This window comes from Bos grunniens, chromosome 9, assembly GCF_055505025.1.
Source record: "Bos grunniens cultivar Pamir isolate PY7600 chromosome 9, Bosgru_T2T1.0, whole genome shotgun sequence".
NCBI lineage: Eukaryota > Metazoa > Chordata > Mammalia > Artiodactyla > Bovidae > Bos > Bos grunniens.
Genome location: NC_141173.1, coordinates 32,432,663 through 32,445,864, shown reverse-complemented (window position 1 = coordinate 32,445,864; position 13,202 = coordinate 32,432,663). Strand labels below are relative to the sequence as shown.

At 38.4% G+C, this 13,202-nt stretch overlaps 1 long non-coding RNA gene across 2 annotated transcripts in view; it reads left to right on the top strand.

The window, feature by feature from the left end:
- LOC147365749 (uncharacterized) overlaps positions 1 to 13,202 on the top strand; it is a 115,686-nt gene that overhangs the window by 27,240 nt on the left and 75,244 nt on the right. The window lies entirely within an intron of this gene.

Sequence of the window (13,202 nt, the reverse complement as noted above, 5' to 3'; positions counted from 1 at the left end):
TCCATACCCAGAAAGTAGAAATAGTAAACTCTGTCTGCCATAGTACAATGCAGTTAGGCATATAAAAACACTTTAAAAAATAACTATAAAGAGCTATGTAATAAAAGGTACTAAACTTATTTGAGACGAAAAGTAATTCTTAGGGGTGACTTGACGAGGGTTCCATGCTTAATCCCATATCATTCTTTGGTATGAAGCTGCTCTCTGCCTCTGCTTTCTGACTCAATTCCTTCTTTAAACTTTTGGATCAATTCCCATTCCCCTTGCAAACACTGAGTTTACTTCAAAAAATTTGTCTACTTGATATGGGTGTTGGGCTGAGTGTTTTGTATGCATCATCTCATTTAATTCCCAAGACAACTCTACAGGTTTTGCTTCATTTTATGGATAAAGATGATCAACAGAGAGATTAATTTGCCCAACACCTCACAGATAAGACATTGCCATTTGAGTTAGACCAGGTGAATCCAGAATCCAGCACTGCTGCCCATCTTAATTGCTGATGTGGTGTGCTCTTGAATGGACTGTACATATTTTTTACATTCTGCATATTATGATTTTTAGACACCTTAAAAAATCATTCTGTCTGGGGAGAGAGTGCCCCTCCCAGGGCTCGCCAGTTCTTTTAGATACTGAAGGACTCAGCTGAGGCTGCCTTTGAGATCCACTGGGCCAATCTAGGGCCATGCCTCCTCTATCTGGCCCATACACCCAGGAGGCACTATTGTTCAACCTTAATCATCCCAGGGCAGGCCCTAGGACCTGGAGATCACATGTATGACTTAGAGCACACTGAAGTATTCAAACCAGCCAAATCTAAGCTGTTTGTCCTGCCTTATCTCTCCTGTAGAAACACACATAAATGCCATGGCCTAAGCACACCCCTTGCTTCGATTTTCTACTACCTGACCAATTCTGGCACTACCCTTGTGACCCTGTGTGGCATGTAGTAAAGCCCCACCCCCACCCCCTGCTAATCTCTAGGGCCTATGAGTGTAACAAACTTTGTTTTCTTGTGCTTTTCCCTTGTGTTTTCTTGTGTGTCCCTTCTAGTGGCTGTTCATGACCACAGCAGACTTGGGCATCATAGCATGAAACTGGTGATACAAGTTTAGTGGAATTTTATTTTTGCCATATTTCAGTTTTCTGACTTGTAGGATAACTATAGGGGAACAGTGGATAACAGTGAATAACCAAAATACCATAAAGAGGACTGGAGATTTTTACATGTTTAGTGAAGACAACCCCATGAGGAAAGAAAGAAAATATTTGTGACATGTCAATGGAGAGAGACTTTCTAAGTTTTTCTTAGGGATTGGCAGACTTATAGGAGACAAACACCAGTTTTTAGAGCTATGGTGAAATTGGATAGGTTCTTAAAATGTCCATGGCTTCCCTAATAGCTCAGTTGGTAAAGAATCCGCCTGCAATGCAGGAGACCCCAGTTCAGTTCTTGGATCAGGAAGAGCCGCTGGAGAAGGGATAGGCTACCCACGTCAGTATTTTGGGGCTTCCCCTGTGGCTCAGCTGGTAAAAAATCTTCCTGTGACATGGGACACCTGGGTTTGATCCCTGGGTTGGGAAGATCCCCTGGAGCAGGGAAGGGCTACCCACTTCAGTATTCTGGCCTGGAGAATTCCATGGACTGTATAGTCCAAGGGGTCACAAAGAGTCGGACATGACTGAGAGACTTTCACTTTCACTTTAAAATGTATATGGGGAAAAATCTCATTTGGAAAGATAATATGGGGATGGATGATAGATGTGAGTTGAAGTTAGAGCTGGGAGGGAAAAGTACGAAGGTTCATGTCCTATTTTTGTCTTAAAGAAATCTGTAAAATGAGGGAAATGAACAAATTCACATGACTTTATTGAGCATGTACTCTTTTTAGGGCATTATTGGGTGTACAAAGATGAAAGAGATATCACAGGCACATGCTATCTTGTTGGAAAGCTAAGACCACACTACATGAAAAGGCAGGTCACGTGAAGAGGACTAAGAGGTGGGATATAATTACTGGTTTAATGGGAGTCAGGCAGTACTTCCTACTAGGGTCAGGATGAGCTGAAGCTCTGGGCTGGGAGTACAATAGAGTGACCTCCAGCCAGAGCTGGGGCATATGAGGGCCAGAGAGATGGTGTAGAGTTTGGAAAAGTTGACAAGCTAAAGAGAAAGTAGTTCAGGTACTTAAGAAGAGATGCAGTTGACTTTTATATGTCATGATTAGAGCTTGGTGGAGCTTTCATAATTAAGATAACTCTCAGATGCCTCCTAAATTCAGCAGAGTGAGACCACTGGCCAGATGACAAGACTCATTTAGATGAAACTTTGATTTAGACTGGTTCAGTAATTTCTCCGTTAGAAAGTATATTTGAGTTAAGTTCAAGCAAAATCTAATTATAAGAAAGATGAAGCTGGATGACCAGGAAGAAGGTCAAGATACATCCCAGTCTTTTAAAATATGCCCTCTATAGGGCTGTGAAACCAAGGCCCAGATCTCCTGGGACCATGTGCTGGGACAGGGTAAAGTCCTCTGCCTTGATGTTGTTCTGCTGCTAAATTGTGTCCAACTCTTCTGCGACCCCATGGACTATGGCCTACCAGGCTCCTCTGTCCATGGGATTTCCCAGGCAAGAATACTGGAGTGGGTTGCCATTTTCTTCTCCAGGGGATCTTCCTGACCCAGGGGTTGAACCCATGTCTCCTGCATTGGCAGGTGGATTCTTTACCACTGAGCCACCAAGGAAGCCCACGTATCCTGCCTTCCTGGTGTTCAAACCCTCACTGCTTAGTGATGACACTTGCTGAGAGGATGTTATCTCCATTGCTGTCTTCATCAGGCACCCTTCCAATCGCTGTTTTCTGGTTTCTTCCTTGTTGATCTGCTAGTTTTAGTGCATATACTTGTCACAAATTGAAGGCTTAGCAAATATAAGAAATGATTGAGATTGCAGATTGTAGAGAGGCAAACTTTATTTCACAAACCCAAGGGGATAATTTACTTTTCATCTCCTCCCTCTTTCTCAAAATAGAGAACCTCCAACAAATGGTATATAAAGGAAAACAGAGCAAACAGAAGAGGGAAATTTTGCAATTTATTAACTCAAGCATGAAAGTACAGAAAATAAGCAGGGCTCAACTTACTTGGGAAAATAAGTCTGAACCTATTGCATTAAAACATGGTGTTGCACTAACCTAATGAGTTTTCAGGCAAATGAGGCATGAAACATTGCCAAAATATAAAGTCAGTAAAATATCCAAATTACTCTTTAATGTCATTATATGTTTTAACTTATTGGGAGCTGATAAAGAATAGGTTATTCCTAAATCTGCATTGCCAACAAAATAAGTAAAATTATTTTACAAAGAATGTATTATTCTGATAAAGTGTGAATAATGGCAGGTTGAAAGCAACTGAGATTCCAACATGAGATACATACACATATACCTAATTCACGGGAAAGCATTAACAAAACAGAATACATTTTTACTTCAATCATTCATTCCCTAGGAAATCAAGATATCACTTAGGAGATAAAACATGATAGTATATAAGCAATTTTGAGGATAGCATAAAATAACTAAGGATGCAATATATATATATTTTTAAGAAGAATTATTTACTGCTGCTGCTGCTAAGTCGTTTCAGTCATGTCTGACTCTGTGCGACCCTACAGAGGGCAGCCCACGAGGCTCCCCCGTCCCTGGGATTCTCCAGGCAAGAACACTGGAGTGGGTTGCCATTTCCTTCTCCAATGCATGCAAGGGAAAAGTGAAAGTGAAGTCGCTCAGTCATGTCCGACTCTTTGCGACCCCATGGACTGCAGCCTACTAGGCTCCTCCGTCCATGGGATTTTCCAGGCAAGAGTACTGGAGTGGGGTGCCATTGCCTTCTCCGAATTATTTACTAAATATATTTAAAAGATTTATTTAGAAAATAATAAAGAAAACACCTTTACTCTAGAGTTTACCCTAGAATTTTTCCATTATATTCTGGATATGGTTGAATATGGCATTTCCTTTTGAATATAGTCAAGTAGAATTCATGAAAAGTTTTGGATTATATTCTCAATAGTGCAAAACAGAAATGATTTATTCTAGAAATCCTGATTGTATTATCATACTGTCAAGTCATTAAAATATTATAAAATTTTGTACAGTTTAGCAAAGGATGGCACCTCATGGGTTTTTAAAATCCTATTTAATATAGTTGCTTAATCTATTTATGAACCATTTGTCATTATTTCTAACACTTTAGTACTACTGGCTATTATGTGACAAACTCTTTTTTAAAAGAAAATTAATCCTTCATCCTTCACATCATCAAAGCAAGCTTGTCAGTTTGAAGCATCTTCAGTACTTGCTAGTGGATTTCATTTTGTATTTATTCTGCCCAGGTGAGGCAGGACGGACTACAATTTTTGCCTCTGCTAGCTCTCATCCAGTGTGTATTGACAGTTCATTTGGTTTCGGATGGTTCTAAACGATTCTCCATGCTCGGGTAGACGTGCTTATCTGTGAATGAGAAGGTTCCTTCTGTGCTCTTGTTTCTGTCACCTTGTGCTGATTTAAATGCCCTTGATGTTCTAGAATCGTATGACAGTGAGAGGATATCAAAAAGGAGCTGGCCCAGCAAGAAGGAGAGAATTTCTCCTTTCTCTGACTCTTTACTGGGCCTGAATTCCTGCTTCTGACAGGAATGAGAAATTGCTTGCTTGATTTTCAGTCCACCACACAGACAGTAGTCTGGCCAGAAACTCCATCATAGCCATGGCTCTCTTTCACCCCCTCCCAGGCTGGCCAGCTAGCATTTATTTAATCTTTTGTACCCATGTCCCTGTCTTCATCTTAACTACCACATCTGGGACCCACGTTTTCCCTTACTTGCCTTACCTGCCTTTGCGCTTACTCTCTTATCAAATACTTCCTGAATGAATCCTGTTGTTTTCCATTTTTCTTCCGGGGCCAAAGCTAACACCACCATACCTCAGGCATTCTGTGGGCTCATTTGGGCTTTAAAGGTTCTAGTATAAATCAGAGATAAAATTCCCAATGAATCACAGGTAAGTTTTAATACCATTAACAAGTAAAGAAAAAAATGTACTTGAATAGAAAGGAAATTTACTGGAGGCTCTTTAAAATCTGCCTGTGATTTTATGGTATTGGAACACATAATCTAATTTTCCATTGAGTCTCAATGACTAGAGAGGAAGGGGAACTACCTAAAATATTAGTCATATCTAATATTCTAATATGTAAGCTTCCCTTACTGGTATTAAATACAAACTGATGTGAAGGGCAAACTGCTTTGAGGTTTGTTCAGTGTGAGAAAAATAAAACAAATATTTCCCTGTACAAATAAGTTTGCTTATTTAACTGTTACACAAAATTAAGCAGATTTATTTACTGATTCTGTTCTTATGTGTTAATATGCATTGTGAATCTCCAGAAGGAAGGCTTTATCAGGCAGTTTCCTGAGCCTGAGTAAGCATGCATATTTCTTCTCAGAACACAGACTGTGAAGTCAGCTCTAGCAAGTGGCCCGTGGGTAGTTCATAATTCTGTCTACTGCGCAGTACAATTTAAGCCCCACCCTCCTGAACTGTTGAATAGCCAAATTATAAATTCCAGATCAAATATCCATGAGAGTATAATCAATACCAAATACATTACTGTACTTATCAAAGTTTTCCTGCCATAATTCAGACTTTGCTATTCTGCTCATGTAAAGACCTCTCCCAAATTAATGATGCCATAAATCCTTAGAAAAAAGCATACTCTGGCTACCTTATTATAGTATGGCATATATTCCCAGTCTTTTGGAGAGAGTCAGAGATTGCAGACCCAGATTAGACTTTTTAGTGGTTATGCCACTGCTTCTTGCCTTAGTTGATATTATTCCCTCAGTCTTTAATATCATCATTGAAGTTTCTTGCAAAAACCCCAGAGAATGAAGAGGAGGGGTTGTCAGGTCACGTAAATTGAGCAAAGCAGAGAAGGGCAGGAATACAAGTGCAACCCAGCCTCAGATAGAGCAAGGACTCCCTCCAGCTGCCAGTGATCTCTGCTTTTGTCTGCTTGTTGGCTGAGTTCTCTCTTCTGCGACTTCACTTCTTCCCTGTGGCCTTGAATATGGCTGCAAAAAGCTTGTTGCCTGACATTTTCCTTGCTTCACCATCAAAGAACTGAAGTCTCGACATTCTTTTCCTTCTAATTGAAGGAAATTGAGAAAATCATGAAGAAAGAATATGATTGGCCCATCTGATGTCATTTTCCACCTGGGCCAATCATGATGGCCCAAGAAGCAGGACTGTTGAGGAAGATGGCATTTCCCTGTTAAGTGCAACCATGGGGAGGAGGGCCATGTTCTACAACAGGGAGGTTGCAAGACTCAGCAGAAGCAAAGGAGGTGAACAGTCTCTCAAACAGTCAACATCTCCCTCAAATGTTCTTTGTCTTTACTAGTTGACTCCATCTCTTTCCCAGGAATCACCTCAAGCACCTTAGAAACTTTCCCCAGACTTTCCTGAAGTAAGTAAGTAAGCAAGTGTTAGTTGCTCAGTAGTCCCCGACTCTTTGCGACCCCATGAACTGCAGCCCACCAGGCTCCTGTGTCCATGAGATTTTCCAGGCAAGGATACTGGAGTGGGTTGCCATTTCCTTCTATAGGGGATCTTCCCAACCCAGGGATCGAACCCAGGTCTCCCACATTGAACAAAGTTAAATGGAATTGTCCAAGCCAAAATACTGGAATGGGTAGCCTTTCCCTTCTCCAGGGGATCTTCCCAAACCAGAGATTGAACCCAGGTCTCCTGTATTGCAGGTAGATTCTTTACCAGCTGAGCCACAAGGGAAGCCTAAGACTTTCCTGATCACCAGCCCAAATATTCTGAGAGCTTGTGGGGCTCAGTGAGTGAGGGCAAAAAAAAGATACGAGAAGAATGAGCAGAGCAAACTATGTTTACTTCACTCACATACTTAAGGTTAGTTGTCTTTCAGGGAGCCTCCTCTGTGATGTTGGTATGTGCAAAACAGGAACATCTGTGCTTTAACTTTGCAACTTGCAAGGGAATCAGTTTCCCAGGGGTGATTTGTGTCTGTCTAGGATGATTTCTTAAATCTCTTCCAGTCCAGTGATTCTGGTAATTGTCCTTGTTCCTAATGTCCTGCACTTGTGACATTCAAGCTCAGTTCCAAATTAGTGTCTTCTTTCTCTCCCCTCCTGGAAGATTGAAGAGGAGAAGGGGGAGGAGACATGTTCTTCTGTCTGAACATCACCAGTGTGGATCTCTTGTACTTTTATTGAAATTTCAAGCATTATGATTCTGCCACCACTAAAACTTTGGTAGCATTACTTGCTGTCTGTGGGTGGCCTAAACTTGTATAATTATAATAGATTGAAGAAGGGAGTTGTGAATTTCACTGGATAAAGTTTCATTTGATAAATTAATACTCAAAAAGGACATTTTAAAACATATTTTATTTCTTCTAATGTCTATTGCATGGTGATATCAATGAATAGTTCATAAAATTTCACTGTTAGATCTAAGCAAAAATTTAGCAATCACTTGCATATACTGTCATTTTTAAAGATGAGAAAAAAAGAAGATGACAGACACAGCCTGTCACCCAGCTGGTAAGAATAATAGTTGAAAAACTAGGGATCTTAGCTCTTTCCAGGACAGAGATTTTTCTAGTTTACATTTATAATGGTTCTTACATTTTAAATCAAGCAGGTAATTAGAAAACTGATGTTTCATTAATTTATTTAGGTTAATCAGTGTGGAAAAGAGTGATCAGTAGATCAGTAAATGTATGGTAGTAAATGTAGAAATAGTGTTAAAAGAAGAGTTAGCCCCAGGGATTTTCCTCTTGAAATTACTTGATACAAACACAGTTGTAATTTTCTCTCGTTTTCTCCCTTCCTCCCTCCCTCTCTTCTCTTGCTCCCATTCTTCTTCTATGTAATGATCATTTTAAGTGATCAGGTTGCATCTGGGTATCTGGTAGCCCTGAATTAACCATATTTCCCCAAGAAATGTACTTTTATTTTCAAGAATAATATTGTTTAATTTGGGAAGAGCAAATACATTCATATAGCAAGATATGTCAATTATGGATGAAAATCACAGAGGCTTGACGTGGAAACATCTCTCATTATTCATTTCAAAGGTGTAATGAATTTTGAGAGGAAGAGTTTATATTTGCTTACATTCGTATAGAAATGTTTATAGACTGTAAAGCACTTTCATCTATATATAATCATATTTGATTAAGGTTGCAAGATTAACAACAACAAAAAAAGAGCATGCAGTTAAATTTGAATTCCAGATATATAACAAATACAATTTTAGTGTAACTATGTTTCAAATATTGCATGGCACATACTTATACTAAAAGTTATTCCTTGTGTGCCTGAAATTCAAATTTAACCAGTTTTTGTGTATTTTATTTGGCAGCTCTGTATTTGGTCTTCTGATAACTCTGTAAATTTGGTAAGACAATCTCCCCCATTATATAGATGAGGACCTTAAATCTGAGTTGCTTTCTATGTGTCAGATCCCAAGCTATTCTTGAGCATGAGATGATGCATAATTCATAGATCCTGCCTTAAGGATACTACAGTCAAGTCACCAGGAAACAACTCATCAGTGTGAGGTGTGTAATAATAGAGGAAAGAATACAGTGCTATAGAGTCTTATAGAAAGGACACCTACCTCAATATTGGCTAATTGGGAGATTTCGCAAAGTGGTGACATCCATTTTGAATCCTGAATGCTGAGTAAGAATTAGGTTCACATGAGGTTGGGGGAGGGCAAAAGAAAGAGGAGAAACATGATTCTGGTACCATTTAAGAAGCTGTGCAGATTCAGTATCACTGGCTGGAGGACATGCTTTGAGCGGAGAGTGGTGATAGGTGAGGCTAGGGAGGTGTGTAAGAGTCAACTCATTAATTGGTGTGCCTAATGCAATTTTTATTTTTCTTTGGGGCAGGATTTACCCTTCAGAGTGAGACGAAATGATCCAGTTTAAGCCTTAGTATGATCACCATGTCACAGAGGAGATAGTGGATTGGACGGGCAAGACAAGGAAAATCATTCATTCACCATATTTTTATTGAGTGTTAGCATTGAATTAGATACAAATTGGGAGACTAATAATTTCAGTGGCAAATGAAAGTGATAAGAACTAAGATAATGACCATAGTGATGAAGAGGAGTAGAATTTTGGGGAGATATTAAGCAGGTGAATCAACAGTAATTGATTATTAATAAGGCTTGGTAGTGAGGCAGAGAGGTAAGTGAAGCTGCTGGAACCTACATGGACAAGTGACATCTTTGCTAATGTAGGCACCAATGTCACATGGGGAGAGATAAAGCTTTTTCAGTTTTGAATATATTTGTTTTGATGTGTCCTGGGACTTCCAGGAGGAGTGTTAAGGAGGGTAGTTTTGTAAACTACTAAGAAAGGTTTGGGCTGAAGGTTATGATCTATGGATCATGTACTTATTAGAGCTGCCTATTAAAATAATAGGTGAAAATTAGATCACCCAGGGAGTGTTTGGAGTCCAAAGCTTATTTGCCAGACAGAATCTCCAAGGAAAATCAACATTTGAAAAGCAAAATGGGAAAAGGAAGCTAACAATGCAACAACAGCTGCAAAGGAAACTCAACGAGAATGCCAAGACAATAGGAAAAAAAACTCAGGAAGAAGACTCCTTCAAAGATGTCAAAGTCCAGCTTGTCAGAATTTGAGGACTGGCATAGTAAAACAAGGAATGGAAAAAAGGATTCCATTTCCAGCTTTACAACAAAGGTCACTGATGATCTTGGGTTAATCAGGACTGGCTGAGAAAATGAGGTGAACTCTGTCTCTAGGCGGAGAAGTAAATTGTACCACTGGTGGGACCCAATTGTAAATAGAGTTGTGTGGAGGTTAGGAAGATCAGAATATTTGCTTAACTCTGTTCCTTGGAACATTAATACTGTGAGATACTTCCTTAAAAAAAAACCTGGAGCAAAATAAATTTGGGAGGAATTGCATATTATGTTGATTACCTGGAGAAGAAAATGGCAAGCCACTCCAGTATTCTTGCCTGGAGAATCCCATGGACAGAGGAGCCTGGCAGGCTACAGTCCATGGGGTCGCAAGAGTCAGACATGACTTAGAGACATAACCACTACCACATATTATGTTAGTGTATTTAATAGTCTGAAAAGTTCTGAAGCAATGAAACCTACTTAAAATTCTAGTGTTTCTCATATATATTTATGTGATAACAACAAATATCATAGAAGTTTAGGAAGTTCTGGCCTAGCAAATGAAGCCATGGCTATAAAAGGTGAACAGACTTGTCCTAAAGAATATATGAAATACCAATAGTTTTAGCTTATAGTTGTTTTGACAAGGGTATATTTTAATGAGTTCTACAAATTAACCAATAAGGTGATTCCCCCACCTCCAAGGAAAACTAAAAAAAAAAAAAAAGAAAACAACTTAAAAAGAATAGTGCTATTTGTAACCATAAAAGATTCATACAAACTATGAGTTATGTAAAGAGAAAAGAAAAATCAAGTGTAATCGTACCACTCAGCTATGATCATTGCTAATACATTTCACATATGTACACTTCAAAAAGTAAAAATGAGAACACATCATTTATATTGTTTGGTAATCTAGATCCTCCCCACCCGCTGTGTCCCACGGGTCAAAAGACCCGTAGATGATATCCTTAGTATTGCCTTTTGGGAGTTTTGTGGTCATAAGTCATATGAATATTTTCCCCTATTCTGGAAAGATTTGATTAATAAGCTGAATTATTGTCTCTAGAGCTTGGGCATAACTATTTTATCTTATGAGATAGTTTATATGCTTCACAACTAGGATAGAATCAGTTGCATAAAATATTCTGCAAAATTCAGTGTTTCATATCCTCTGGCAAGGAAAATTGTGCATGCTTGCCATTTTGTACCATTTTGCTTAGAGGATTTAAGTGACCTGGATGTCTGTGGATTTTGGCCATGAAGAAAACTCTGCTGGTGGTGAGAAATGTGCTCTCCCCACAAAGAATTTAAATAAAAAACAATGGTCCCAAAGAAGGGGTGAGAAACATGCATGGAAATATGTGGTCTGAATCTTGATCTCATAGTCATGTGTATATTTAAAAAATAGTTGAGGTTGGCAAAGAAAAGGCTAACATTACCTAAAAAACAGGAGTATCTTTTTAAGTCTCCACATAGAGATCAACACTGTCAATTAATATTTTTTGATGATCCATCTTAGAGACAAATTTCAGCTTATTTAATTAATTCCTTGTTAGCGAGCATTTAGGGAGTTAAAGTTGTTCGTTATTCTATAGTACTTTTGCAAAACATAGTCTCAGACATATACACTCAAATGCACACATATATACACTCATAATCTTTTCGCATGGTTCCATTGTTTTACCCTTTGGTATAAATTTCAGAAGCGGGAATACTGGGCCAAGGGGAATATACACTAGGTTCGATGCATGATACTGGATGCTTGGGGCTAGTGCACTTGGACGACCCAGAGGGATGGTATGGGGAGGGAGGAGGGAGGAGGGTTCAGGATGGGGAACACATGTATACCTGTGATGGATTCATTTTGGTATTTGACAAAACTAATACAATTATGTAAAGTTTAAAAATTTAAAAAAAAAAAAAAAAAGAAATCATGCTGGAAAAAAAAAAAAGTTAAAATCATATATAGTGCTAAATGGCTTTTCTGAAAGGCTATCCCAATCTAAACATAAAACAGCAGTGGGTGTTATTAAGTGTTTTAATATTTTCCATTATAAGTAAGCTAACATTTAATTTTAATTTCTTTGATTAACAGTTAATCAATAATGAATCTGAATATCTCTTCACATGTCAATGGGCTATATTTTTTCTTTTACTTCTTTTGGAGTTACTTGTACGTATTTCTTGACCATTTTTCTTTTGCTGCATTTACCTTTTATTGATTTTTAAAATACATTAGTACTTTAATGTAATTAAATTTGTATTATATTAAAAATATGAAGCCTCTGTCCATGATATGTGTTCTTAATATTTTAAAACTAATTTCCCATTTTCTTGTAATTTTGTAAATGACTATGTTCACTGTTGCAGGTGAATATATCTGTCTTTAGTTTATGGGTTTTGGCCTTCATATTTTGCTTTAGAAATATTTTGACATCCCAAGTTTATAGTTATAGAAATGTTTATCCAGATTTCTTTCTAGTTTTTTAGTTTCTCATGTTTTTGACCATCAATATGGTATAAAACAGATACTCTCAGCCCATCTTTCAGCTTTATCTAACTCTCAACTTCATCAGATGTAGCAAAGTTGGCAGATAGGATAAGGCTTAGAGGCATCAGTTTGACTTTACACATCATTGAAACAAATAAGAAACCCCAGTATTTTTACATATCCTGGTTATCATTTTGCTACAACCAAGTCAAAATATTCATGTTTAAATGGGTTGGTCAATTCAATTGCTAAAAACATATTCAGGATGGGCACAGAAATAACTTTTTCCTATGGGGATTTTCATAATTTTTACTCTCAAGTGTATAAAACAATGAAAGTACTTCCCCCCCACCCCTGCATTTAAATGTCTCAAATGACTTTCAACTTTTTTGAAGGCCCACTACAGTAATATTTTGCAATACTGAAGAAGACCAGATTTACACATTTTGTTTTTCAGAAAACCTTTGCTGAGTACATGGAAAGAATTGGCTCGTAAGTGTGATGACAACAGTAGACATCTGCTGTTTTGGCTTCCTCACCATTTCTTCTTCCTTCTGTACCGGCCCACCAGTTTTCCTTGGGGAAATATCCTCTCCTCAGCTCCATGTAGTCCTCTGGGTGCTCTCTCTTTTCGGCATCAGGGATGGGTCTATAACCAGAACAGCCAATTAGATTACATGTTTCTCTCTCTTGGTCTTCATGATTTGTTCAATGATAGTCATGATTCAAAACTAGGATAAGCTTTTCTTAAAATGTGATATATCAGCCTTTGAATTGGGGTGTTGGGGAAGGGAGGGTTACTTTTTCTTTTGGGTGATAAACTGTATTGAAACTGTCAGTTAGAGCTTATTAAAGTCATGTTCTTTACTTCTTCTGTAAAAGAAATTGAGATCAACTTGGAAAGAAGAGGAGAAAGAGGTGAGGTGGAGCAGTGGGGACCTGAATC